This window comes from Cygnus atratus, chromosome 4 (assembly GCF_013377495.2).
Source record: "Cygnus atratus isolate AKBS03 ecotype Queensland, Australia chromosome 4, CAtr_DNAZoo_HiC_assembly, whole genome shotgun sequence".
NCBI classification, from domain to species: domain Eukaryota; kingdom Metazoa; phylum Chordata; class Aves; order Anseriformes; family Anatidae; genus Cygnus; species Cygnus atratus.
Window position 1 is genome coordinate 9869446 of NC_066365.1, and position 26498 is coordinate 9895943.

Sequence of the window (26498 nt, forward strand, 5' to 3'; positions counted from 1 at the left end):
TGCCATTGCTAGAAACAGGTCAGGTCGATTTTTAGTCTGACTTTGTACAGCAGTTCTTGTCCTACAAAACTGGCAGATCTAAATGTCACATCAGTTCACGGAGCGTTGCCAAAAGAATGTCACCAATATTCAAACCTCGTCCATCAGCCTCATTTAGGAAACTGTTTTTATGCAGGATAGCACATACCATATGAACCTGCTTAGTCCTGCTGAAACTTGAACTTATTTTAAATAAATACATCCTTTCTTGCTCTATTATTATTTTTAATAAGGATGAAATTAAGCCTGGCCTAAAATCTTTGCCTGAATCTGACCCTGTACACATTTCCTTCTAACATCTATGCTTGAAATGTATAATCTCCATAGACAGCCTTGTGCCTTCGAAAACTATAAAATATTAAGTATATAATCCAAAATAATGTCTACCTCACTGAAACAATGTTAAATCAAGCTTAAAATCTCAAAGGCAGTTTAAAAAATAAATAAATAAAAGCTTGGTTTCTTTTAAATGGAATAGGTGAGTTGTGCAGGGAAAACCTCTTTCCCTGTTTAACCTTCTCTCCCATTTCTGCCCTCCCCTCCATTAATAGTGCTTATTTTCTCCAGGTTGCTGCACATCTCTCCAGGGAACTCCTTTTACGTATGGAGCCACAGGGTTGCAGAATTTCAAACAGGGATTTTTAACCCACATTCTCTTCATTTGGGAAAATGTTAAGAGCATTTCAACAACAACAACAACAACAACAGAAATATCAAAGAGGATGGAGCTAGAACTTTAAATGAGCCATGGCTGTGCTAACATATTGTAAGGGTATAAAGACACAATTCTGGAGATCATTAAAAATGGCTATTTTTTTTTTCTTATTATTTTATTGCTCATTAAGTGAATTTTTATTTCTTTAAAAACTTATTACGGTGCTGCCATAGTAGGCAACACATACCAAATTTATGTTCTTTCATGTAGACTTCAGGCCATGTGGCCACATAACATATATTTTGCAGTCACACAAATTGCAAGCTGTCAAATCCCTGTATCATTTATTATTCCTGCTGTCATCCCAGAGTATTTTTACGAGCCAAGACACTTTTTTGTTTGTTTTGAATAACCAGCATAAAGAGACAGAAAATACCTAATGCAACATTCCCATTTTCCAAGACAAGTTTCACAGAACTCAGATAAAGGTGCCCTTGATGCTTCTGCAATGCATACGCTCCCTTGATACTCAAGTTTCAGTATCAACTGACTGAGCAATAAAAATGAAAAGTCCAATTCTTCTTCTAATAAACAAATAAGTAAACTTTTATAAAAATATTTACTCGCCAAAATATACTTTAGGAAAACTCTATACTACTAAATTTTCTAGTGAATGAAAAAAATAAAGTTACATACCTTGCCTGCCCTGCCCAGGTTATCACGTAATTCAGTTATCTCATTCCCTGATAAGTGCAAATTACTTAGAGAGAAGAAAAATAATGTAGGAAAAAAATTCCTTGGTTCCTTGGTTACATCACACATTTCACCACCCCAGTTATTTGATCATCACATAAGGAAGCGGAGCACAAAATCATGACACACACAGATGAAAATAACAGAAATAGGAAGGGAGACAACTTAATTGACAGTGCTGAGGTACCTATTCCTGCTAGATACCTTCAGAGGAAAGTCACTGACAGTTATTTTCAGTCGATGGGTATGGAAGTAGCTAACAGGGTCTCAGAATTATTAATTTTATAGAGACATCACTTTTTTTTTTTTTCCTCAAAAAGTAATGTTAGGTTAAATGTTGCCCAGTTTGATTGTGGATGGTGAAATTTAGTTAGTTCTATCTTTTATTTGATTTCTGAAAAGATCCTGAAGTAGATCAAATCTACTGTATATATGACTGGGTGTCAGCACCAGCAATCCCCTTTTCTTTCCCTTCTCAAAGTGAGTTTACCTGGATGACGTTAAGTGGAAGTTCAGTTTTCTGTTCATTCTACCGATTTATCTTTTTTCATAAGTGAACACTGACCTTATCTTCTTCTCCCAACTTTTCTCCATTTTTTTTTTAATTGCCCCATCCTTGAAAAAACAAAACCAAAAACAAACAAACAAAAAAACAACCATAATTTCAGCCAGAACCAGAAATCCTGGCATTTCCAAGTTAATGATCTAATCAAACAGGCCTATAACAGTAAAACAGTGCTGATAGGTAACTTGGTCATTATTCTAGCTGGCTGCATTTTGCTTGCATTTCTTCTAGCAAGCATTTCAGATGAAGTCAAGGGGCATGCAGTTCTCCCAGTCTGAATAACAGGAGTCAGCTTTGGGCTTGGGTGGGAGATACATGAAGAAAACGCAAAGGAAATGGAAAGTTGGGTCTTCAGATACTGTTGTTTGGAGAGAGTTAAAAGTACTAGATTCTCAGCACTAAATTTTCATATGCATACTTTTTTTTTTTTTTACTGTATTGAGTTACTTTTCTACTGATGTTTGCATCTTACTTTTGAACACTGATTGCTTCAGAGTATCAGCCAGATGTTTTTGATGTAAAAAAAATATATGTTTTTTATTTTTAATGGGTGGACAACATCAGCCTCTTTTGCACAGGCTGCTAGAGGTTATCAAAAAGGTTATATTTTTTGCAGCAGGGACTGAACTAGGTTTTACCCACAGGCTGAAAGAAACTCTCACAGTGCCAATGTCTTTAGCCACCCATCTCTAACATAAAATCCCAATGCACAAAGAAAATGTTTGTGTAATTCTTGGATTTAGTCTGTCTTATTTAATCGGTGTAAATGTTCATGGAGTCTCAGGCAGAAAATACTCTAAGTACTGTAAAAAGACAGATTTTACATTTATAGTAGCAATGAACCTAAGACAAGTTTACAGGACTGCAGTTCTGTCTCACAATGAACTGCTTTCACCCAAAACTATTTAAGGAAAATATATACAATTCTTCATCTACACTCAGACAAATAGAAGTGCTTTCACAGTAAACAGGCAACATAAGATATTTAACAGCAACCCAAAAAGAGGATTATAAAACTACCACTTTTGACTTTCATGGAGAAGGAAACACCATGATTTCATGATTAGCCATAAATGCCATGCAGCGCAGATAGTTCCTTATACAGAAAAAGATGACTCAGAATGAAACACAAAGTAAATCAGACCACAGCTGAGATGGAGAAAAATAACATAAAAGGAAAATGACACAAGAGTCAGATGCATAGTAAAACAAACACACAAACAAAAATTTAGAAAAGGAAATGTAGATAGCAGTTTGATCTCAAGACAATGTTGAATTTAAGTGCACAGCATCAGGATGCCCTAGGACCACTAGCCAAGGATGAAGTCACAGTGAGTGCTGTATCAAGCAGGGCAGATTGCCCCATTCCACCATGCCAGAGGCTGAAAAAAACCATCAAAAATGTTGCAAAAAGATGGGGCTAGCCCTCTGCTCCCCACTTCACAACAACCCAACCCAAAGAGTTAGCAGGCAGTAACCTTGGCTGCAGCATTATAAATCTAGGTTTGACATGTTTCTCCCCTCCCCATGTTGAGGTTACCATCCTTCTCTCGCCATGAAGGACCTTGCTTAATCCTATTCTGGAGTGGCTGCCAGACACCTGGCTTTCTTTTCAGCTAACACTTTACGTATTTTTGGATGTCAGTTCAAGATTTGTGGACAAAGCTAGAGTGGCACCTGCAGCATTCCTCACCCTCTTCCTTAGACTCTTCTAGGCACTGCTGCCAGAAACCTTTCTTTTTCTGGGGGGCAGAGCATGCACCTGGTGGAGCTTGAGAGTATTTTCTGCCTAGCTGGTACCCTCTCTCTTTGCCCTTGCTACAGTTTTCTGGTACACAAACCATCTATATCAGCCCAGTATGTAGATTATCTTCTGAATATTTTACTAGTATAAACAATTGCACTGCAATATCTTCCCCCACAGTTAACCAGTGTTCAGGAGCTGTTATTATTAGCAGTAGGACAATGATTACTCGGTGAAACAAAACTGACCACAAACGTGTGTTTGTGCACACAGCCAGACACACCAGAGAAGAGCATTGAGGGTGGATGAGTAAAGAACAGGGGAAAATAAATGAAGATAAGATAAAACCGTATATTAAGAAATTAGGCCCTGGGGAACGTCAATTTTCATAACATATTAAAAACAATTACAAACAATGAAGACCTTTGAAAAAGGTAAGGGAGTATAGTTGATAACTATATTCCATCTTCCATCAAAATCAAGTTTTTAGGATTGTGATTTAAAGCATTTGACTTTACTCATTCAGAAATATGGTGGTAAATGCCTGTAGCTAAATATTGTAATTATTACTTATGTGAGTACTCTCATGGATTTCAAACACTGAAATGAAACCACTGAAGATAAACAAATGAATGAGGATATGTGAAAAGGAGTAGTGTTACACACCTACTTCTGATTATACTTTAGCATTTCTGATGTGCTATGCTACAGCTCAGTCTTAACATTAAGAATTAGGGGCCAAAAAAAACAGTGTCCCAAATTTGTTTTAATGAAAATTTACATGAACGTAAGTGTCCATCCATGCACATATATGCATATATTAATACACGTTTGACGAACATAAGAAGCCAAAGACCTGTGCTTAGAAAAACATGGCCACAGATTTAGAGTGCTTGCAGTTCCAGGTACTCAAATTTCCATAATGTAGGCCTGATTTTTTTTTTAAATATATTTTAGAAGTTCTACAGAAAGCCAATATCAACTGAAACCAATGCCTTGTTAGATCAATCCTCACTGGGTAAAACAATTCTGTCATTTTACATCCAGAGGACAAAACATACAGTTTTTGACCTGTGAGAAAAAATCAAAAATCTCTAGCAGTGTCCACAGATTTGTAGTTTTTTTTATTTATTATTATTTTATCTATAATAAGCATGGAACAAGCAAGACACTGTGCATAGATCAAGTGAACTTGGGACTATGGTATCCACAGAGACAAATTTCTCCTACCTTTCTTCTACCCATGTCAAATAGTCGGAACTCACATCCAGGAAATAGTGAAAAGGAAGAGGCCAAGTTGTCAGTAACCAGAAGAAAAAGAAAGAGATAGAAAGATTATTCCCTACCTAAGCATTGAGGGAGGTAAAGAAGAAATAGTTGAAGAAGAAAATGAAAGGGACCTTGCAAGGCCATCTAACTTCATCAGTTTTTATAAGGCAAAGTTTTTTGTACTAGATGCACTTTAGAGCAGAGCTTTGGCTCATCTGAATGCATTAAATGAGTGCACTAAGCAAACTGCAATTCAGAATCAGAACACAACATGATGCACTCTATTTTACAGCTCCGTGTGACCTTACTGAATGAAGGGGTTGGCTTCTGGCTGTTAAATGTAGACACATTTCTTTAAACACAAGTCCAAGTAGTTTAGAGCATACTGTGACTGGATGCACCGAACAGTAAGCAAAATATTTTCCTTTTTCTACCCGACTGGTTTCCAAGGATTTTTCCCACTAAGCATCAGGGCTGAAGGCACTCTTAGTTTTCACCTAAGAACTGAGTTAATCTGTTAGAAAAATTGTGATCAAAAGCATATTCAGCATTGTTCCTTCTCATACAGCATAATATTCTAGTCTGATGAATGGAAATGTCTAAATGAATCAGGCTTGCTTATTAAAATACTTCATTCAGTTAGCAGGAACACATTACTTGATTCATTATAGTCCCGTGGCACTTCAGGAGCCTACAAGTGCTGTATTACAATATTTAACAAAAGATATACTATTTAAATGAAGTATTTGTGAATAAGTCAGCAGTGATTTGTTGGAAGTGTCTAAGTATAAGCATAGTATTTGCCCAGTGACACTTTTTTTCCTTTTGGTATAGGATGAAAGTGCAAAATACATTTTAAAATCTTCAATTATGTTGCAAGTTGCAGAATTTGTCACTGGCATTATTAGCCTGACATTTATCCTTTTGTTCAAATAGCTCTGTTTAATAAAATGTCCATATCTTTTTTTCACTACGTAGCTTTCCTATGCACTCGAGGTTTTAAATGCATTTTAAATATTAACAAAGCTTTCATTAAAATGCAGAGACAAGGGTGGGGATGCTAATAGAAAAGGCTTTATTCTGTCTCCTTTAGTTTTATGTGGAAGTATTAATCAAAACCTTCATTAATATTGCATGAATTCAGAGCCTTGGCACAACTGGAATGCCCATTACTTCTTATTTATATTACTTTTACTTCAGGGTACCCCATTTAGCAAAAAATTTAGGAGTCGAAGGATAGTTATGTACATACAAAAAATGCTATATTGCAGTTAGACAAAACTCACATTCCAGGAAAACTTTTGGATTTACCAAAAGAAAAATTGAAATTCAGTAGGAGTCTCGAGGAGCAATTCCAAAAATATGTGATTGAGATGATGACTTCATCTGGGAGAGACATTATTCAGTGCAGAAGATTTACCGTTAAGGTTTCCTTCTTTCCTTTCAAGAGTTGGGGGAAAGAAAATAATGTTGCACTGTTCATAGACAGAAACATCCAGGAAACTGGGAGAAGTTAAACAGAATTAGCAAGAGCACTGCTAAATACAGAATTATGGGGGGAAACAACACACCTTTTTTAAGATTAAAGGCGCAAATAACAGAAGTTGTCACAGCATATGAGGGAAAGGTTTTCCCTAGATACATACTGTTCAAGGACAAAAATGATAAAGGAAGAGTTTCATATTAGCAGGAAATTACTAATATCTGGTCTCTGTACTAATCTCCTGGGATCTGTGCTGTATGACATATTCATACATGATCTAGATATTTCAGCTCTAAAAAAAGACAGAAATCACTAATTTTGAAAAATACAATGTGAAAAAGCGACCTTCTACGGGAATTCTGCTGTTGACTGCACTGAGATCAAAATCTCATTTTTGGATTTGAACAGGTAGATAAGAATTTCACTAAGAAGTTTTTTTAGAATCAAAGGAAGAAGTGCTATGCACACGAGATGTGTGTACATCACATGACAAGAGATCGGGCTTTTAATTGTGAAAAATGCACAGTGGACAATTTCTGTAAGATAAGTAGAATGCAGAAAAACTTACATGAAATTGCACAGATTTTTTTTTTTTTATTAAGATACATATGCATCTTTCTGGATATATTTAACTCCAAACAGCAACACGAAAATGAAGAGAGAGAGATGAAAACCAGAATTAATCTGTAAGCTCCAGTCAACATTATGACTGCATCAAGAACCAAATGATATAAGCAATCATATTAAAATTTATATTCATGGTTCACTTGTATAATGTAGACCTATCATTATTCACTATATGAATTTTCTAAACAATGTCTCCAGCTATTTGCATCTACTAGAAAGCCACTTGAGCATTTTCATTGTATGTATTACCCCCAGTGAAGTTACAGGATTTTGTTTTTTAATTTTAAGGGTCGTCGAATGGGAATACAGAGCTTTTCATTTTCAGTGTTTCTATTTGTTTTTGGCAATCCTCTAAATGAGTAAGTACAAACCTGATCCATATTTACACTGGATGATGTAAGGCAGCTGCTTAGCTCATGCTCAGGGATAAAAAATAAAATGAAATAAAACTGCCTGTATTCAGCCTTTTCCAGGACTTTTTACGAAGAATCAAGTTACTAAATTCGGGTTTAACTGCATTAATGTAACACATGGATATTTTTCAGTTCAGAACAAGTTTATGTTTGCCTGCAAGTCTACACTGTAAATATAATGATAGAATTGGATGAAATCTCCATCCTAGAAAACAAAAAGGAAACTAACTTAATAGCGTTTTCTTTTGAAAAACTAAGCTATTATGTTAGTGTGAATATGGTAATTAAGGCAAAACTCAGAAACTAACAAAATGTTAGATTTACATAATTTGCCTTAGTTTACAAAAGATAAATGAAACTTTCAAACCTGAAATCAGCACCACATTCTACAGCACATTAAATCCGCTTTGCAGTTTCTGTAGTATAGCTGTCTGCCTTCTAAGGCAGATGTTCAAGGCAATAAATTTACAGGCAGCAGCTTTAAATTTTAGTGAAGAAACATATCCAAGTACTGGGTATGCTGAAAATGAAACTAAAAATATCTTATACAGCACATTGTGCTGTATAAAATTTGCAGAATTTGTCATTTTAGATTGTTTTTGTAATCTCCAAACCAGAGGTTACTCTAATTCAACATATACACAATCGCCAATGTTTAGGGGTAGGAAGGTGTATTTCAAGAAGAGACAAGACAGAAAAGCACCTTAAACTTACTCTGATAAAGGTTCACCCCAATTCTGTATATTCAGAATTGGAAGGGGCTTGAGGGGTCTCCTGCCTGAAGAAATTACAAACCGTGTGGAGAACAATCAATGTCATGCTCCAGTTCAAGCTCCTGCCTTTGCCCAGCTATTTGGGAACCCATTTCCTGGTGTCTTTTTAATTACACATCAGAGGCTCCATGATAATGTTCATACCATTCATGCACTTAAAAGTACTTCACCCTTCTGCATTTAGTAACAGCCTAGCAGACAGAGAAATGAAGCAAAAAAAGAAATGTGAAAAAGATGCAGTATTAGGACTTAGGAAAGATGTATTACACCCTAAAACACTGGCTATTTCTTTCTTCAGTCAGAATAAAAACACATTAAAGTGTATTCACATGGTAAATAAATTACAAACACAACAAATACTAAGGCCAAGGAATATGAAGAGCCAAAGTTCCCATTAAACCCTATCTATATCCATATATATACGAAAACTGATTTCAGCTGCCAATGAAGAAGCCACGATACAGATGTGTGGTTCACACATGTTTATCCTGTAAATTCTGGGAAGCACAAAGTCTATGGTACCTAGCTCCCTCCTTTTTGAGTGAAAGTTCAGAAAGGAAATGTCTCCCCTCTGGTCTGGACTATTAACATACTCAGCCTGATGATAACAATGTTGGTTACACTCACTATTCAATACCTCCTTGCCTCTAATACTACCGCATGGGTACGAGCACCATGTTGTAGTTCTACAAATACTCGTTTTCTCTTTATATACAGCAGGTGTCTGCCCCCGTGTTTACATCTCATAAATGGTGTAATCATATATGTGCCCTTCTTTGCCATTTATCCAAGGTTTCATTATATGTCACAACAAACTTAACGGGCAACAGCTAATTATTAGGCCAGATAGTTCAGGTGATCAGATCAGTTCCTTAAAAATAGTAAGAAAGGAAGAAAAAAGCCCCACACATAACGGTGTCTATTGAGGTGTTAAGCTGCACAGAAATTGCAGACAGGACAAGAATAGGTTTGATTAGAAGCTATGATATGTTCATGAATCCTGCAGGGAATCTCTGGTACGCACAATGCATCCTTAGTGCAAATCAATACAGACAGTCTGACAATGGCCCTCGAGAATGGAAGTGCAATCAAGCTGCTGCTCCAAAAGACACAGCCAGTCCAGCAGCGAGCATACAGGTTCTCTGCTCCCAGCATCAACAGGAGTGAAAACGTCTTCTGATAATTATGACCATTTGAATGATTTTCCCTGTTAAATAGGCTGTGAAATTCAGGAAGATATTCTGGATTTTGCCTTATAATGGCACAATTACTCATCGTTAGAGCATAGTAGCACCATTGTGGGGAGCCGCTAGCAAACATCAGCCTCACAAGCTGCAGATGATGTCTAATTTGAACAGAAGTTGTGAAATTTTCCCCATATCAGCTTAGCAACTTCAAAAACCCACTTGCATAATCATGAAGTCCTGCAGCAACTTTTTTTTTTTTAAAGACAGAAGTTACAAAATGAAGGCACATACACATCTCCCAAACACCCAGATGTTATTTTCAGGTGCTCAGCTGTAATTGTGTAGGCTCTGTTCACTAAAGAACAGTAGGTGGACAGTCATTTTTACAACATTTACTCATTTATTTCTCAACACATTGTCTAGAGTTATAGTTATTTCTATGAAAAATCTTCTGCAGTCTCACTAAATCTCTCCGTAACATATGGTCCTAACCCTACTGTTTTTGAAACAGAATGGGATTGGGAGACGAGAGAAGTTAGATTCAGTGCATAGTTGCAAAGGAAAATACCCTTATGTTTAAAAGGTCAGTGAACTTCTAAAACGTCGTTTGCAGTCCACATTAATTCAGGACCTTGAGTTAAATGTAAATTTTAAAAATAGATTGAACTAATTCCCTCCATTCCCTGTTCTCTGTAAACTGGAATGCAATTGAACATGCGGAAATTAAAATTGAAGGAAAAAAAAGCCTACTGCTACCCTGATAACCACATTTCTGCCTCAGAACATTGATTTTTAAAGGTATTTTACTGGCATTTTAAATGCTGGTAATTATATATAGGCACACTATTGGCAGCAAGCTCTGCTCCTGCAGACCAAGTGAATAGAGATATGAGAGAGCTTTCATCTGCCTTTGCAAGAGATGGTCACAGTGACTGACTGACTGACCCCATCCTTTTGTCCCCCAGCTTGAATAAGTGTGTTGGGAATGAAAGTCAGGAGGGGCACCTCTGAGGTCACTTCAGACACACCCAACATGGATGGTTCAAGTGAACTGCTTGCACCCAGACTCTTACATCATGAAGAGACATATGACGAGAGGCACGATCCCCAAAGCAACTGAAATGAGCAGAGTTTCCCAGGAATGTACTGAGCACGATTTCTGCACATCTGTGATGGTGTGCTTCCTCCCAGACTTGGCTTATTCAGAACATCTGGCCTAAGCAGATAACAACCAGTGGCAGTCGTGGGAGATTTGTCCACTTTGTGATGGCTGCATCCTGAATTTGGGGGAGACCGAAGACAAATGGCCAAGGACTAATTTGAGCAATGCACCCCCCCCCCCCCCCCCCCCCCAAACCCACCCATCTGATTCGAGTCAAATTTGGAAGAAATTATCATCTGTAGGCAAATATGACCATAAGTCAACCACCTTACCCCATAAACAGTGAGCAGCCCAAGAGCCCTTTGAGCAACTCTGACATGACAGCAGGCTGCACGCCAGGACCTCCCCTTGGGCAGTGATGCCTCCCAAGGTTACTTCTGCCTAAGTGGTAAGAGAGGACCCTTATCACTACAGATAGCTGGTTAGTGGGCTGGGAAAGTAACAGCATCCTAATGCACTGTAATGCTGTGTTGTGATCACGCTTTATAATGTTAGTTAAGTAGCATAGAGGATGGGTGTAATGCATATAATCCTTTAGACATAAACCATTGACCCACTCTGGGACTAGGGTTGGATTCAGTCACACCTAGGTTCCTTTCCTCTTTGCTTCAAGGAGTTTAGAAAGCAAGGGGTGAGGCAGCTGTAGATACTTGGTGATAATGAGTTAGATGCTCAAATTCACAGGACATAGAAAGCACATTTGTCTTTAAGCAGGTACTTATTTCTATGGTGAAAAACATTCAGGAAACTAATCAAGAAATCATAAATGAATATATTCATTTAAAATTCTCTTGGATAAATCATCCTTGGAGCTTTATTGACCATACAGTTCTGAACCTTTTGTTAAGCAGATTAAATGCCTCTAATGTTGTAAAAATGCCTTAAATGTGACTACTTGTGTACCTAAACTTAGGAGCTCAAATCTTTAATTGGACATTTAAATCGTTCTTTCATCCTGAGATGCTTAAGACTCTTAGCTCCCATTACCTTCGGAAATTTAGATTTCAACACTATACTAGACAAAAAAAAAAAAAAAAAAAAAAGAAACAAACCCTCTCCATGCTTCTAGTGTTTTCATCAAGTATACTTTCAGTGTGGGATTATATTTCCCTCTCCAAGGAACAATTATGTAAATAAAATTAACGTATATGTATTTATTTACATTACACACAAAAGAGACAAAATCACTGTTACCCAGAATATGATTGTTTCATTTCACAAAACACCTTGATTTTTTCCTTTTTTTTTTTTTTTTCCAATTACTGATTTATTAATTATAGAAATGTCCTGCCACAAGAAAAAATGGGAACTTAGAGTATGTGGACTTATTTATTTATTTATTTAGTACATATTCTGCCACACCATTTTTAAAGTAGCCTGATGAGTCATACATATATGAAAATTTATACATAAAAGGAGTCTAGTGTATCTTAAGGTTCTCAAGAAGCTTTTGTGAATTTTCTGCAGATAGTCTTGTTGGAAGAACGAAAACGAAATGAAACATTCCAGCAAAAAATATATATGTATTTGTGTGTGAAGAAGAATTCTATCAAGGCTAAAGGAAACTAAAAACAGCTTACAGCAAGGATGATCTAGCACAAAGAATAACTAAAGCCAATAGAAGAATCAATCCAATATTCCACAGATATACAGCTCTCAGTCTAACAAATCTACTAATGCTCAAACATCAGGGACAAAATTTGAAGAGTAAACATTAATGAACACCATGCGGCTGAAAACATAAATCTGAAACAGAATGGAAATGACCATAAGTGATATCCCATTGTGACCAGAGACCACAGCACAACATAAGATAAGAACCTAAGATAAAACAATCTCCTTCTCATAAATCTGTTGTCAGGACCAATGGGAGCTCTAATGAACTGCTCCATCTAAGCGCATAACCAAAAATAAACGGCAAGTGACGCTCTTCTAATTCCCATCCAAGTCACTTGGCTCATTACACACTTACATTACAATGATAAAAGTCAGGTAAGTGACTCATCCAGAAGAACAAGAGAAAAATGCACTTTGATAACTTCCTTGAGTGTATCTATCTATCAGCACATTAGGGAAGGACAAAAAGAAGGAAGAAACTGATGACACAGAAGTATTGAGTCAAAAAATGAAGGACAAAAGTGCTAGAGGTTAAGAAGAAAAGAGAAACCAAGAAGGGAAATGGTTCCCTGTGAAGTTATTAATCAGAGAAGTTAACCCCCAGGCACAATTTCCTGTGACTGTCTCAGGCATAATCTATTCGTTATTGCTATAAAGAATACTGCGATGGCAAAGCTCTGAATACCTAGTCCTCTAATTTACCACCAGAACTTGGGAAGAGAGGAGATGGGGTGACCTTCCATTCGAAGAGGGCTCAACAGAAAGAATAGCAATAAAAACAAAAAGAGAGCCCAATAATACACACTGCTGCCCACAATCAGCCTGTGAGCCTTTTGCAGAGCTGCAGCAAGCAATCCCTCCCAGCAACTTAGGCACTCTGAATTAGAGATTCCCAAAACATATATGATGTACAGTAGGAAAGAGCCTCAAGGCTTTAGAAAGATAGAAGGAACTGGAGGCAAAATTCCACCTTTAGGGCATTTGGGATTTCCGAGCATCCTTTATTTGACTCTGGGCAATCTATTTTCACACAGATAGCTCTACATTGCCTATCCCTTTATAGGCAAACCGTAGGCCACCTGTTTGGGTATGCCTGCACCCATATATATGTATGCATGCACACATAGTGATGAGCACCTGGATGATCATAAAATGAAGTAGTGTTTGCCAAAAAACTCTCATCTCCCCTAGGTCCTCCTAGTGCTCTGTGCTTTAAAAGAGGTGCAATTTAAAGGCACTGTAACTATTCCTATGTAAATAAGATACACACATGAAAAAAATATTCTAGTCTTAAAATTACAATCAGGAACTGCACTGAGAATTCTTTTCATTTGTTGAATTACAGAGAGAAGTCTGAGGGCAGTGGCCATAAAAGACTAAAAATAAATGTTTCTTTCAGATTAGTTTTTCAGCTTATTGGGAAGTCACTAGTAAAAGCAGGATGGTGATCTATTAACTGTGCAAAACTGTAGCAGGGAGTAGAGGAGTTATCCATATCCTGGTTTTGGCATTTCACACTGACTAGGTTTGCTTGGAACATTTGGATGGCAAAAACAAAACAAAAGAAACACTGAAAGCTGGCACAGGAAGCTGCCATACTCCTTCCCCTCTCATACTTCTCACAGAACAGCTTTTCTTCCTCCCAACTCTTCTGTTCCCACATTAATAGGGGCACAGGAAAGCAAACGTCCTTGCTGTTGTATCACCTAATCATATCAGAAATTAAAACGAGAGAGGAGCAGAGCTTTGCCATTCCGCACCATGCTTGAAGTGCACCAGCCAGCCAGGTTTGTATTTCCAAGTTCCAAGTAGCCTTTCTACTACTAAAGAAATAGTCAGTAGAGAATACCAGCTAGTCACAAATCTGTCTCCTTAAACAATGCAATAGGGGATGGGACATATCCCACAAGACTGAGTTAAAATAACAACTACACAAGAAAAAAGGCTGGGAACTGCGTGGCAGCCCTGAGGCACTTCACAACACCATGTACCAAGATTGCTGCATCAAATATACTGAATTTTTAAAATGTGTCATGATTCCTCTCTTTCTGCTGTGCTGAAAGAGATATGATTATTTCCCCTTTCAGCAAAGACACACAAGAAAAAAATTAATAACCATTTCTCAACCTGGTTCTTGAATTGTTTTTGCTCCTTCTAATTTCCTGCCAAAGTGTGTAGTCGGTTTGCAAGGTGACATTTGCAGAAGCTCCTTACAGATTGATTGGCTCAACTGCTGGGGAGCTGAGAGAATTCTTATAAAGCATGACCTTCATTCGTTATCAAGTCAGACCTGATGATATTGCCACATGCCAGAAAAGCCTGCTCCCCACTAGATGCTTGGAGAGGGCCACTACAGGATACTGACCATAAGCACAGCAGCAAACAATGGGCTGTGTGATCTGTGGAGCTCCTGATAACCCTCGGGTGAAAAGTCAGGTCTTGGTGCTTTATACCCAATGCAAGACAGGAAAGGAGAAAAGCAAACTTTTCTTGGAAGACATCCTGCATAGTAACAAAGCCTTATGTGGAGGGCAATAGTAACTTTAGAGGGAGAGGATTTGCATGTTTACTGCCTAAGAGCATCTGCAGGCTCTCCTTGCCTTTCTACTGGGTTTCACCTTCCAGTCAGCCTTTCCTTTGGAATTTGCTGCACTCTTGGCTTAGCTCAAACTTTCTCACACTGACATGTCTACTACATGTCTACACCCTTTCAAACCAAGCAGCTTGTGACAGGGGAAAAAGCCAAATCTGTGTTTCCACAGAACAAGTCATTGATCTGAAAAAACAGATTAATAATTTTGCTATGCTACCAATATAGGCAAATTGTGGCTTAGTATTTCTCAGAAAAAAAAAAAAAAGAAAAAAAAAAAAGTTTCTGGACTCCAAACAGCTTAAGTGGCTCTGGACATATAACATTTTTTTCTTTTCTTTTACTTCTTTGGCTTGAAAAAAAAAATCTCAGCAAAAGATGAAATGTGTTGGTTTATTTCTGTCCATTCACCCCTCCATAAACATTGCCATAACACAAACTTCCTGGCACAGAAGGCAGAACGTAGCCTTGATCAAAAAAGATCCCTCTGGGAGTTGCAAACTATTTACACAAAATCCATTGCATTTATAAATTGTTCACAGCCTTTCTGAACCAATAATGCCATCATTGAAGAATTTGCTTGATTACTTTGAAGTGAAACACAGAATTGACTGAAGCTTAACTACAGTCCTTGATTTAATCTAATCAGATTTAATCATGGCACAGGAACTGAAGCTCATGTTTTTGTCGTGTGCTATACAACACTTTTCCTACTAGTATGTGGTCAGCAAATCTGTCATGGTTAAGGCTCCGTGTATGACTTCTCAGTGCTCCCAAACATTAGGCAGAAGCTTAGCTCCAGGGGTAACTCAGGGAGGTTGCAAAACTTGGTCATTTCAGACATTTGGAGGAGTTAGGATATTGATAGATTGTGGAACTAAACTGTGCACTTAGCTAGCTAATACCTCCAAATACCTTTCACAGCTTTGAACTGCCTTCTAAAGCAGTATCTCCCTCTGCATATTGTAGAGGGAGATTACTAGGTAACATATGCACTTGGAATAGCTGTCTAAAATTGATAGGTTTTAATAAAGTAGTGACAAGGTCATCATTCCAGCAAGCAAGTAAAATTTCATTAGCTTTTTCACTGCTCATGAAACACACAGATTTTGCTTAAGATATTTCTTGAATTTTTGTACACGTTTATGGAAAAGGACATATTACCACGATGTTTGTATAAGATTAAACCACACAAATAAATAGATATTCCTATACGCATGTGTCCACACACCATAGACCAAAGCAATGAGCTGACTCACAAACTTCAAGCTGAAATAAACAGTACACCCATCAAAAGTTTATGGATGCCTATAAATCCACAATATCCCACTTCCAATGATTTCCTAGCAAATAACACTTGAATTAAAGGAAAATCCTTTTTGCTCTTGTGTTAAGGTTTATGAAACTGGAGAGACCAGTTTTAACTCTCACCAAGAGAGGGCAGTGAAATATCTCTGGTTATTAGAAGATCCCATACAAGAGCCATATACCTTTACAGCAAACATGATAGCAAATAATCTCTGCAGATTTTTGCTTTTAAATTCTGTGGAGCATTCATATGGATGCTTTTTTTTTTTTTTTTTCTTTTTTTTAGCTAACATCCTCTCACCCCTGAGTAAATGGAAAAAAAAATAGGGGTTAAGAATAAAAATAAGAATCTATACGAAATATATATATATTGTACTTTATACAGTTTTTTTCAAAGCAGAATATTAAGAGTCACTTGCCTTCTGCAGCCAAGTTCATAGCAACATAACAGTTTTATTTTCATTTTTATGTCACCTCTCCAGAATACGGGGACTTTACCTCTAAGATCTATTCCAGGATTTTTCTTCTTTCAAAACCCCAAATGGCAAGTTAGAGGGCTGATTCTGCTCACAGGCTTTAATGATCTTATTACAGCAGCTGTTGTATATTGGATGATTTTTATTTATTTATTTTTGAGAAGTCAGTATACCCCTTCTTTTTTATTTTATTTTATTTTTGCCTCAAGTTATCCATGGACTTCCAGGTTGAAAATTTTAAAATGTCCTCCATCAAAATCTTTCTTTAAAATATCTGTCATAGTTCTGTTATTTGTGGTCTCTGAAGGACTGTAACATCTTCTAGTTAACAGCTTCTTGCAATTTTGAGTCTACTGCTGTCCCCATGGTTTGAAACGTACATCTGGCAAAAGCTGTTTGTTCAAACACATCTTTCTCTTTTTCAGACCCAAGTGAAGATTACTGTTTTACCACCTAACATTTCAATGGATATTGGTAATCCACAGGAAAATACTTAGTCTTGTACAGAAAGATGTTGGGGTTTATATTCCAAAGGATTTGAGAGAGAGCACACTGGTGATACAGCCTGGCTAATTTGGTACATTATTATACATTTGTACTTGAAATGCCACTTTTGAAAAGACATGGTAAAAGATAAGTAATAAAATAAGGAGAGAGGAAAATATACTTCATTTTATCAATGTTCTTTGAAAGTTTAGAGTGGTATGAAGTCTTTTTTTTTTTTTTTTTAAAGTGAGTTTAACTAGACCAGACACTTCCATATGGACATTTCCACTCTTTTTAAGGCAAGTGGAAAGAATAGCAAAATACAAAATAAAATAATGAGGAAAAGACATTTCTTCAGCAAGGTGTCAGAACATTCTGATTTTCTTTATTGATGTTTTCATTTTCCCTAGTAGAAATGATTTGCCTCAATATGCTAAAGTAGCACAACAAACTAGAAAACAGCTTCTAATGACTAATGGACTGACAATTTGGATGTTACAAAGCTGCTAGAAAAGAGTCTAATAAAACTTAGAAGGCATAAATAACTGGGATTGAAAAGCTGGTTATTCATAAAAATTTTGAGGAAAAGATCTGTTATAAATGTGGGGTATGATGTTACAAAATGAATATCAGAATTTCTTATCAAGTTTCCCGTCATGTTTATCCTCTTCTCCACAAAATTAAAAAAAAAAAAGCATGAAGACCTCTGCCATGAAACCAGTTTGATGTGCAATTCACTTCCCTCTGGACTGAACAGAATTGCTTTAATACATAAGGATACTAAAAATATTTGTATTGAGTGCATCAATCCCTGTTTAATGCAATCTGTTGGAGGCCTATAGTCACAAAGTGACAAAGATTGTATCCTCATGTGGGAAGATACCCATCACTTAGTTGGTCTTGTCATCTTTGCTTTCCTGCAGACATAATAAGTAGAAAAGCTAAAAGCAAGCAGGGTGTCAGGTCCTCAACAACAAAGTTAGTAGCAAGAGAGGACAGTAACTTCCACGCTATTCAAAGTACAAAAAGCCCCATGGCCAAACAGAGAAATCAGTTTAACTATCCACAGTCAGGCATATCAAGAGACTCATTGTAACTTTACTACAGACCAAACTAGCTGTGAATTACTCTAGTATTTCAAGTTTATTTCAAAATATAATTTGTAGTCAAATAGGTTACAAAATTTAGGGGAAACACAGTTTACATTAGACCACACTTACCAAAAGTCTGTACTTTAAAATCTTTCTGCAAGCAACCAGACAGCCGACTATCAAAGTACTGTAGATTGGGCTTCTGGATAAAATATTTCCTTACATCACTATCATTGTAGGACAGAAAGTTGACCTTATCTGTTCCTTCTTATACAACTGACTTGCCGAAATTAACATCCACTCATGTGCCACTTCATTTTTTTAAAGTTGCAGCATTGTTCCGGAATAAATTCTGTAGAATTAGACCTATCAAGTAGTATCACTAGCTAAAATCTACTATGTGAACAAAACTGCTATGACAGCGAATTGGAGCACCAACCTAACCCAATGCTTGGACATAACATTTCCTGTGCAGGTTTTTCCACTGTGAACCTTTCATGCATTTGACACCATCACCTACAGCATCTCAGCAAAGCATAAACATGCCCAGACATTATTCTTTGCTAATGCAAAATTGCTGTGGGTCTTGCAGCCTCACTGTATGGTACATTGAAAGACAAAGCATGCTCATCAAGTCTCTACCTTCAGAAGCAGAACTTGTAATTTGAGTAAAAAGCTGAATGAAGCAGCAAGAAACCCATGTGCCTAGCAGCAGACTTGGATGGGCCAGGATAGGGATTTGCCAGGCAAGGTGGTTATGGCAGGTCAAACATGAAAAGGAAGATGAAGGTAACTCTTAATGAACAAAAGAAGCGATACGAGAAAAAGAGTTTATAAAATTGTTTACTTGCTGTGTCATGACTAGGACTGATACTCCCCTTTAGAATTTAATCAGTATTTTAACAAAATTGCATTAAATGCTACAGTTCCAGTGAGCAATGACCGTGGTTTAATCATGGATATGTTATTTAAGTAGATCCTAGCTAAAATATTTATTTTCTTATTTTGTATGTTTATATTTCAAATACCTGTCTCAAGTAATATAATGCACAAATTAAAATAAACTAAGAAAATCTTAGACTTCCTTATTAAACAGGGAAATCACAGATTTTATCAGTAGTTAGTAAATGTAGAGGTAAGAGTACTGGAGTACTAACTCAGAATATTAATGCTTCGTGTACTAAAACATCCTAGACCCAACTGATGCAAAACACCAGAACAGAGGCCTTAAAGTATAATTACATTATTTTTAAAAACAATCAAGTTTTAATGCAAAATCAGCAGAGGTGTATACAAACTGCACATTTCATGAAAATGTTCATGTAAAGCACTAATGCTCATTATTAACACACTCCATTAAAATGTATACTTTAAATCAGATTTTTATGGGTTATAACATATATACTATAATTATTGTAAAAGTGCATTTTTCAAAACAAACATAAAACCAAAACAATATGCCACAAAATGAACAAATCCAGAATTTCAGACTATGTTTATGACTAGGATAAGACACAGAAGCAGCTAGGTTCAGCATGGATCAGGAAAATGCAGTGAACATGTAACTAAATCTGAGCTCCAAGGAACACGAGGAAGCAAAGATGAGATGGAAGTACAAAGAGTCAACTAATGAAGCAGGTAGATGCTAAAGATCATACATCTGAAGGGTAGCATGATTATCACAGGAGAGCCAGGTGTGGCAGTAATAGAGAACAGGTAACTGTGGCAATATTTGCAATGACACTGGGATCACTCATGAAAGAGTGAATAACCTGAATTTCTGCTTCAGATGTCGGGGCTCCTTAACGATGCTGGCCCAGCCACAGTAACAACCATTATTTCTTGCTCTAGCCATGTCTTGGCTCCTAATCTATGTTCAAGAGATGTTTGGACAATGCCCTCATTAACGTGCTTTAACTTTTGGTTAGCCCCAAAGTGCTCAGGCTGTTGGACTGGATTATCTTCAAAGGCCCATTCCAACTGAACTATTTATTTTGTTTTGTATCTCTGGTTTTGGTTTGGCTCCTTGCTCTCCTAGATGGAATTGTTGGACAACTCCATTGCAAAAGGACTTTTATTTTATTTTCTTTCCTTTTTTTTTTTTTTTTAAAGGGATACCATTTCCTGTATGCACTTTTCTCTTGATATGTTTCTGCTGTCTACAAGTATGTTAACTTTACTAGTTATAGCAATTTGCTAGTTCAACATCATCATTACCTCAGTATCATCACTTTCGATAAATTTGAGTGAGCTTTTTTAAGCTGTCATAAAATTGTTCACATGTACTACTGAAATAAACTTTAATTTGAGCTCATATTTCAGTAGAAACTCTTTTACAATGTATACCACTCCATCCTTTCCTGTTTACACAAGAAACATATTTTTCCCACTGCTGCACGTCAAATAGAAATGTCCATAATAAGTTTCACAGGTTTTGAGAAACTGAGAGAAGTAGGATTGGAAGTAAGCCTGAGATTATCTTTTGACACATCTCCCAGAGCCACTAGACATATATTGCAGTATTCCTTAAAACATATTCCCTCCCTGAAAAACATTTGTTTCAGAAAGAGGTTACATCAAGTTAAATTCATTCTAATTACTGTGATGAAAATGTGAAGCACTCGAGACAATGCATATCACTGTTTTTCTATTACTTCTGCTGTGCATTTTTAAGTAGTAATACACCATAACAAGAGTATTTATTATTAATTTTTATTGTAACTTACTCTTTGATTAAGGCATTATATCATAACTTCCGAACAGGCAAAAACCTAAGCACTGTGATTTTAAGGCTGGATCATAACAATCTTTCAACACTATGAAAGAACTATAAATATTATGAAGTTACTGAAAGTTTCATCACCCTCATCTTTATCATTTGAAACGAACTCAAAAGGTTCAGTGAGGAGGCCCTTTCCAATTACACAGAAGTAACTTCTTATCTCTGAAAATCCCATCATTCTTTTAATTGCAGAAATATGGGAAACATAGTTAATATTTCCCATATTTAATATGGGAAACGTATCTCAGGAATGGCATAAATGCAATGTTAAGACAACAAAATACCACTTCTAAATATGAAATTCTTCTGGTAGGTAAGAAAAAAGTAATTCAAAACTTCTACTTTACACATGATGATTTATGCATGATAAACTCTGCCATGTTTTGAAGTATATCAACTTGAAACTGAAATGCAATATAAACAACGATACATTATCTAAGTTGACATCACTGGGATGCTTCTCTTTGTCTTTTCAAATATTACCATTAGTTTCTTATGTGTCTTAAAAAAACCACAACAAACAGATTTACTGTACTTTCAGCTCTGTTATGCTGACAACAGTAGAAAACAATTTCCACAGTTTGACACATCATTTCTCCTCCTTCTCTTTAGCTAACCACTGCACTTACATTTTCTTGCCCAGTCCAAAGGGGAGACTCCCCCATCAACTTGAGCTGTTCTCCCTAGCAAGCACCACTCTCCTCTCACCAAGGGACAGCTGACCCTTGACTCTCTGCTAATGTACCTCTTACTGATGCTTGCCTATAAATGACTGTGTCCCACCGATGAATTTGGGAGCCTTTAGCAGTTTAATGGATGTTTTCACATTCCTTCCCACTGTAAATATACTCCCAAGGCTGCAGAGATTGAGGGTGGTAGATATTACATAGATATACAAAGGGTCCTCTCATTGGAAATCCACATACCCTAAATTTTCAATGAATTCAATTACCAGTTTCCCCAATCAGCTTATGACTTGGCTAGCTCCTCTAGATCCCACAGCCTGTGGAGGGGGAAATAAAGGGACTAAATGTTTGGTTTTGGGTTCTCCCTGCTTTAATAGAAAGTGACACCAAATACTCTCTGTCCACAGAAGCAAAGGTCATTGGGCTTACTAGGACTGTTTACCCCACTGCAGGAGAATACTACTGACTACCGTCAGTAAAATGTCATCAGTATCAAGTTCAATGAAATAGTCTTTCCACAAACAAGTAAGCCAAAAAAGAAACAAACAAACTTGCTTTCATCTCTGCTGTACACAAACATTCAGCATCTAATAAGACATGCTTTCATATTTTCCTATAAATAGGTTAGCTTGGAACAAAGCAATCTCACTGTGAAAGAAGAGCAATCTGCCTACTTCAAAACTTGTACCAGAAAAGTTTTGATAAATATGGGCCTGCCAGCCCTTTCAGACATACCACAGAGGCTCAACAGACTGTGAGAAAACATAGCCTTCAAGCAGAAACCCCTCACAAAAATGTGCAAATTAGCAACAGCTCAGTACTGTGAGGAGACATGGTTCTGTCTTGGCAGGACACAGCAGGCCATCCTACTTGTGTCAACACAGCTCATGTTTTTGGAAAAAAGCAAAGCAAAACAACAAAAAACCCCTAAAAATTTATCAAATCAGGTGAAATCTCTGTAGACCTACTTCCACATATTATCACCTACAATCTGTGTCATAACCCTTACACACTTTAGCCTTCCCCTGGCTGTGCATTGAGCTCTTAATTCAGAGATCTGAATGGCACCCTCCAGCACCCTGGAAAGCTAAAGCTAAATGACCCATTTCCCAGTACTGTCTCATCATGCCTCCTGTTAAAAGAAGTAGCTCAATTTTTTATCACCCTTTTCTCCTTTCTACATGGTTTTCCAATTACGATTAATTTTTGAATAGGATATGCAGTTTACATCCAGATATGGATGGAAATATTTAAGTGGCTGAAGATCTAGTTTTTGTCACCCTTTTCACTTGATGAATCAATAACTACATCCCCTCTTTTGGATTACTTCAGGGTTAAACATACATATTTTGAGAGCATTGTCCAAAAGCTTCTTGAGCTCCAGCAGGCTTGGTGCCATGACCACTGCCCTGGGGAGCCTGTCCCAGTGCCCAACCACCCTCTGGGTGCAGAACCTTTCCCTAACACCCAGCCTGACCCTTCCCTGTCCCAGCTCCATGCCGTTCCCTCGGGTCCTGTCGGTGTCCCCAGAGAGCAGAGCTCAGCGCCCGCCCCTCCGCTCCCCTCGTGAGGGAGCTGCAGGCCGCCATGAGGCCCCCCCTTGGCCTGCTCTGCTCTGGGCCGAACAAACCAAGGGACCTCAGCTGCTCCTCATACATCTTCCCCTCTAGACCCTTCACCATCTTTGTTGTCCTCCTTTGGACACTCTCTAACAGTTTTATGTCCTTCTTATACACTGGCACCGAAAACTGCACACAGTGCTTGAGGTGAGGCTGCACCAGTATACAGAGGGACAGTCCTTTCCCTAGACTGGCTAGTGGTGCTGTGCCTGATGCACCATAGGATATGGTTGGCCTTCCCGACTGCCAGGGCACGCTGTTGACTCACATGCAACTTGACATCTACAAGAACCGCCAGATCCCTTTCCACGGGGCTGCTCTCCAGCCTCTTGTCCCCCAGACTCTATGTAAAGCCAGGCTTGACTCATCTCTGGTGCAGAATCCAGCACTTGCTCTTATTAAACTTCGTATTGATGGTGATTGCCCAGCCCTCTAATTTGTCAAGATCTCTCTGCATGGCCTCTCTGCCCTCAGTGGAGAAAACCACTGCTCCCAATTTAATGAAGCCTGCAAACTTAGTATGCTTTGAAGTCCTGCATCCAGAGCATTTATGAAAACATTAAAGAGAACTGGTCCTAAAATGGAGGCCTGAGGAACCTCACTAGTGACTGGCTGCTAGTCTGAGGTAACCCCATTTACCTTTTGAGCTCAACCCATCAGCCAGTTGTTCACCCTTCATATTATGTATTTGTCTATCTGTATGCTGGACATTTTGTCCAGAAGGATACCGTGAGTAACAGATTCAAAAGCTTTGCTGAAATCCAAAAAGATTACATCAACTGGCTTCCCTTGGTCAACTAGGTGGGTGACTTTGTCATTAAAGGAAATTAAGTTCATTTAGTGGGACTTTCCCTTTATGAACCTGTATTGGCTGTGACCAATGACTGCATTGTCTTTCAGGTGTTTATCAATAAATCCCAGAATAATCTCCTTAATTTTACCAGGCACTGAAGTGAAACTGACAGGCCTGTAATTACCAGGGTCTTCTTTCTTGCCCTTCTTCAAAACTGGAATGTTTGCCAGCTTCCACTTGACAGGGACTTCTTGAGATTCTTAAGACCATTAAAAAATAATTAAGACATGACATCAGCCAACTCTCTTAGTATCCTGGGATGAGTCCCATCAGGTTCCATAGGCTTGTCTGCATCCAGGTGGAGCAGCAAATCCTGCACAAAATTGGGGTTGGCTGGGATTTTGTTCCATTAAAAGTATTCATGAAATTAATTCATTTTCATCAGGTGATAGCTTTGGTCAAAACCAAGTCTACTCTAGTGAGCTGAAGACAAACACTGAAAGCTTTAATTCTGAAATTTACCTATATTTCATTAAGAATCCTTACCTTGAAATGAATAACTTCAGGTTAGGCAGAGTGCTTTGTCCTACTAATTTTAAGGATGATGAACAACATTTTTGAAGCACTTAAAAGTGGGGAGAAGTCCCTAACAGGATTTGCAAAATCACATAGTAGCATTACTGCCTGAGATGTCAATGAAGCATTAAGTCCATTCTTAAATACACATAGTTCCTTCTGACATTACTTAAAATGTCACTTTGGAGGCACTTCAAAGTTCCCAAGCTCTTTAGATCTCTAAAGTGAGTTACAAAGCTAATGTGCTCAGCTCAAGTGTTTAAGGATGAAAATCCACAACTTGCCAGCCACTTTTGCAGATCCATGTTCACTGGGAGGCTCTCACAGCTACTAACACAGCAGAAAAAGCCATATAACCATAGCAAGGATATTTCAAAATTTGCCCAAAAAATCAAACTGTAAATGCTTACCAATTACAGACATCAAGTTTGGAAAAACAATCCCTTGGTCTGGTCAGCCTGTGGCTAAATGTAACCAGGGCAAAGGGAAAAGTGGAACCCCAAAATGGAGGAAAAGAAAAGTGTCTAATGGTAAAGGATATAAATCAAGTTCCATACACTACATTAACCTGACCAACGTTTCAGTCCAAATTGTCTTTCCCACACACATTATAAAAAAAAAAAAAAAAAAAAAAAAAAAAGCTCACAGCACTTCTGCTCTTTAGAATACTGTAGGACAAAATAATAATAATAATAATTATTATAAAAATCCTTACTGATATAAATAAAAGAGTGAAATTCTGTGGCACTCCGTGCTCTTACACCAATGTTGAAATACAGAATAATCACAGCAAAGCCTCTGTGGTTAGGTATTTGCCTAACAGCTTCAATGGAAAACAGGAGTTACAGACACAATTAGTACCTTTTATTTATTTATTTATTATGGCTGATCTTTCTCAAGTGTCCATTGTCATAACAAGATATTCAAGGAAATTAAAACCACAACTTTGAAAGAGAGAAATATTTTTCCTGTTCTTTGCTGTCAAGAAAACTATATTATTAACAGGAAGGGGATAAAATGAAACCTCTTATCCTGATAAACAAAAATGAATAAAAAAATACAAAACTATATAATTTAAATCACATACAAAATATTTGTTTCTTTCTAATGAGAGCAATCAGTCAAAATAGGCAGCTCCCAATCCACCAAAAGCAGTTTTCAGCAAGAACATTTAAATTAGTTTTGACAAGAATGGAAATTTTGAGCAAAATAGAGATGGACTCATCCCTGCCAAAACTGCCAAGAGAAATACAACAGAGCCCCAACGTCCCAAGGGGAATTTTTTGTCTGACACCAATGCTTCTCCCCAAGGTTCTATTGCACTGTCCCTTCCTGCCATACTGCATTTTCTCTTTTCCCCACTGTTCCCAGTGCAGGAGTAAAACCTTCATTTCAGAATGCTACAGTTACTAGGAGGCTTGAAAGATTTGGGGGGCTTCAAACTCCTCCAACTCTATAAATGTCACTGCTAAAGCCATCCATCTGCATGCTGAAAACTGCATAAACCTATAACTTAATTGCTTGAGATGCATTTTAACCAGCCATTTAACCAACCATTATTCTGGACTGAGAAACCTGGACACCTACCTGACTCACAGTGTAAAATCAGCTTTCCTTTTTATGACAGGTCCCTTGACCTTTGAATGCTTGAGCACATGAGCTCAGCAGATATAGTTTACCATCCTTCTTCTTAGAAGAAACAGGTGGGATACCATGTTGCTATAGCATTAATCTTGCCTTAGCTTTGTAGGCTTTTATTTGGAGTTTGAAAGTTTCTGTTCTAGCTAATTTTGCCCATAAATCT

General features: G+C 37.5%; 1 protein-coding gene across 1 annotated transcript in view; it reads right to left on the reverse strand.

Annotated features, from left to right (window-relative positions):
* Nucleotides 1–26498, reverse strand: part of GRID2 (glutamate ionotropic receptor delta type subunit 2) — a 728283-nt gene that overhangs the window by 188162 nt on the left and 513623 nt on the right. The window lies entirely within an intron of this gene.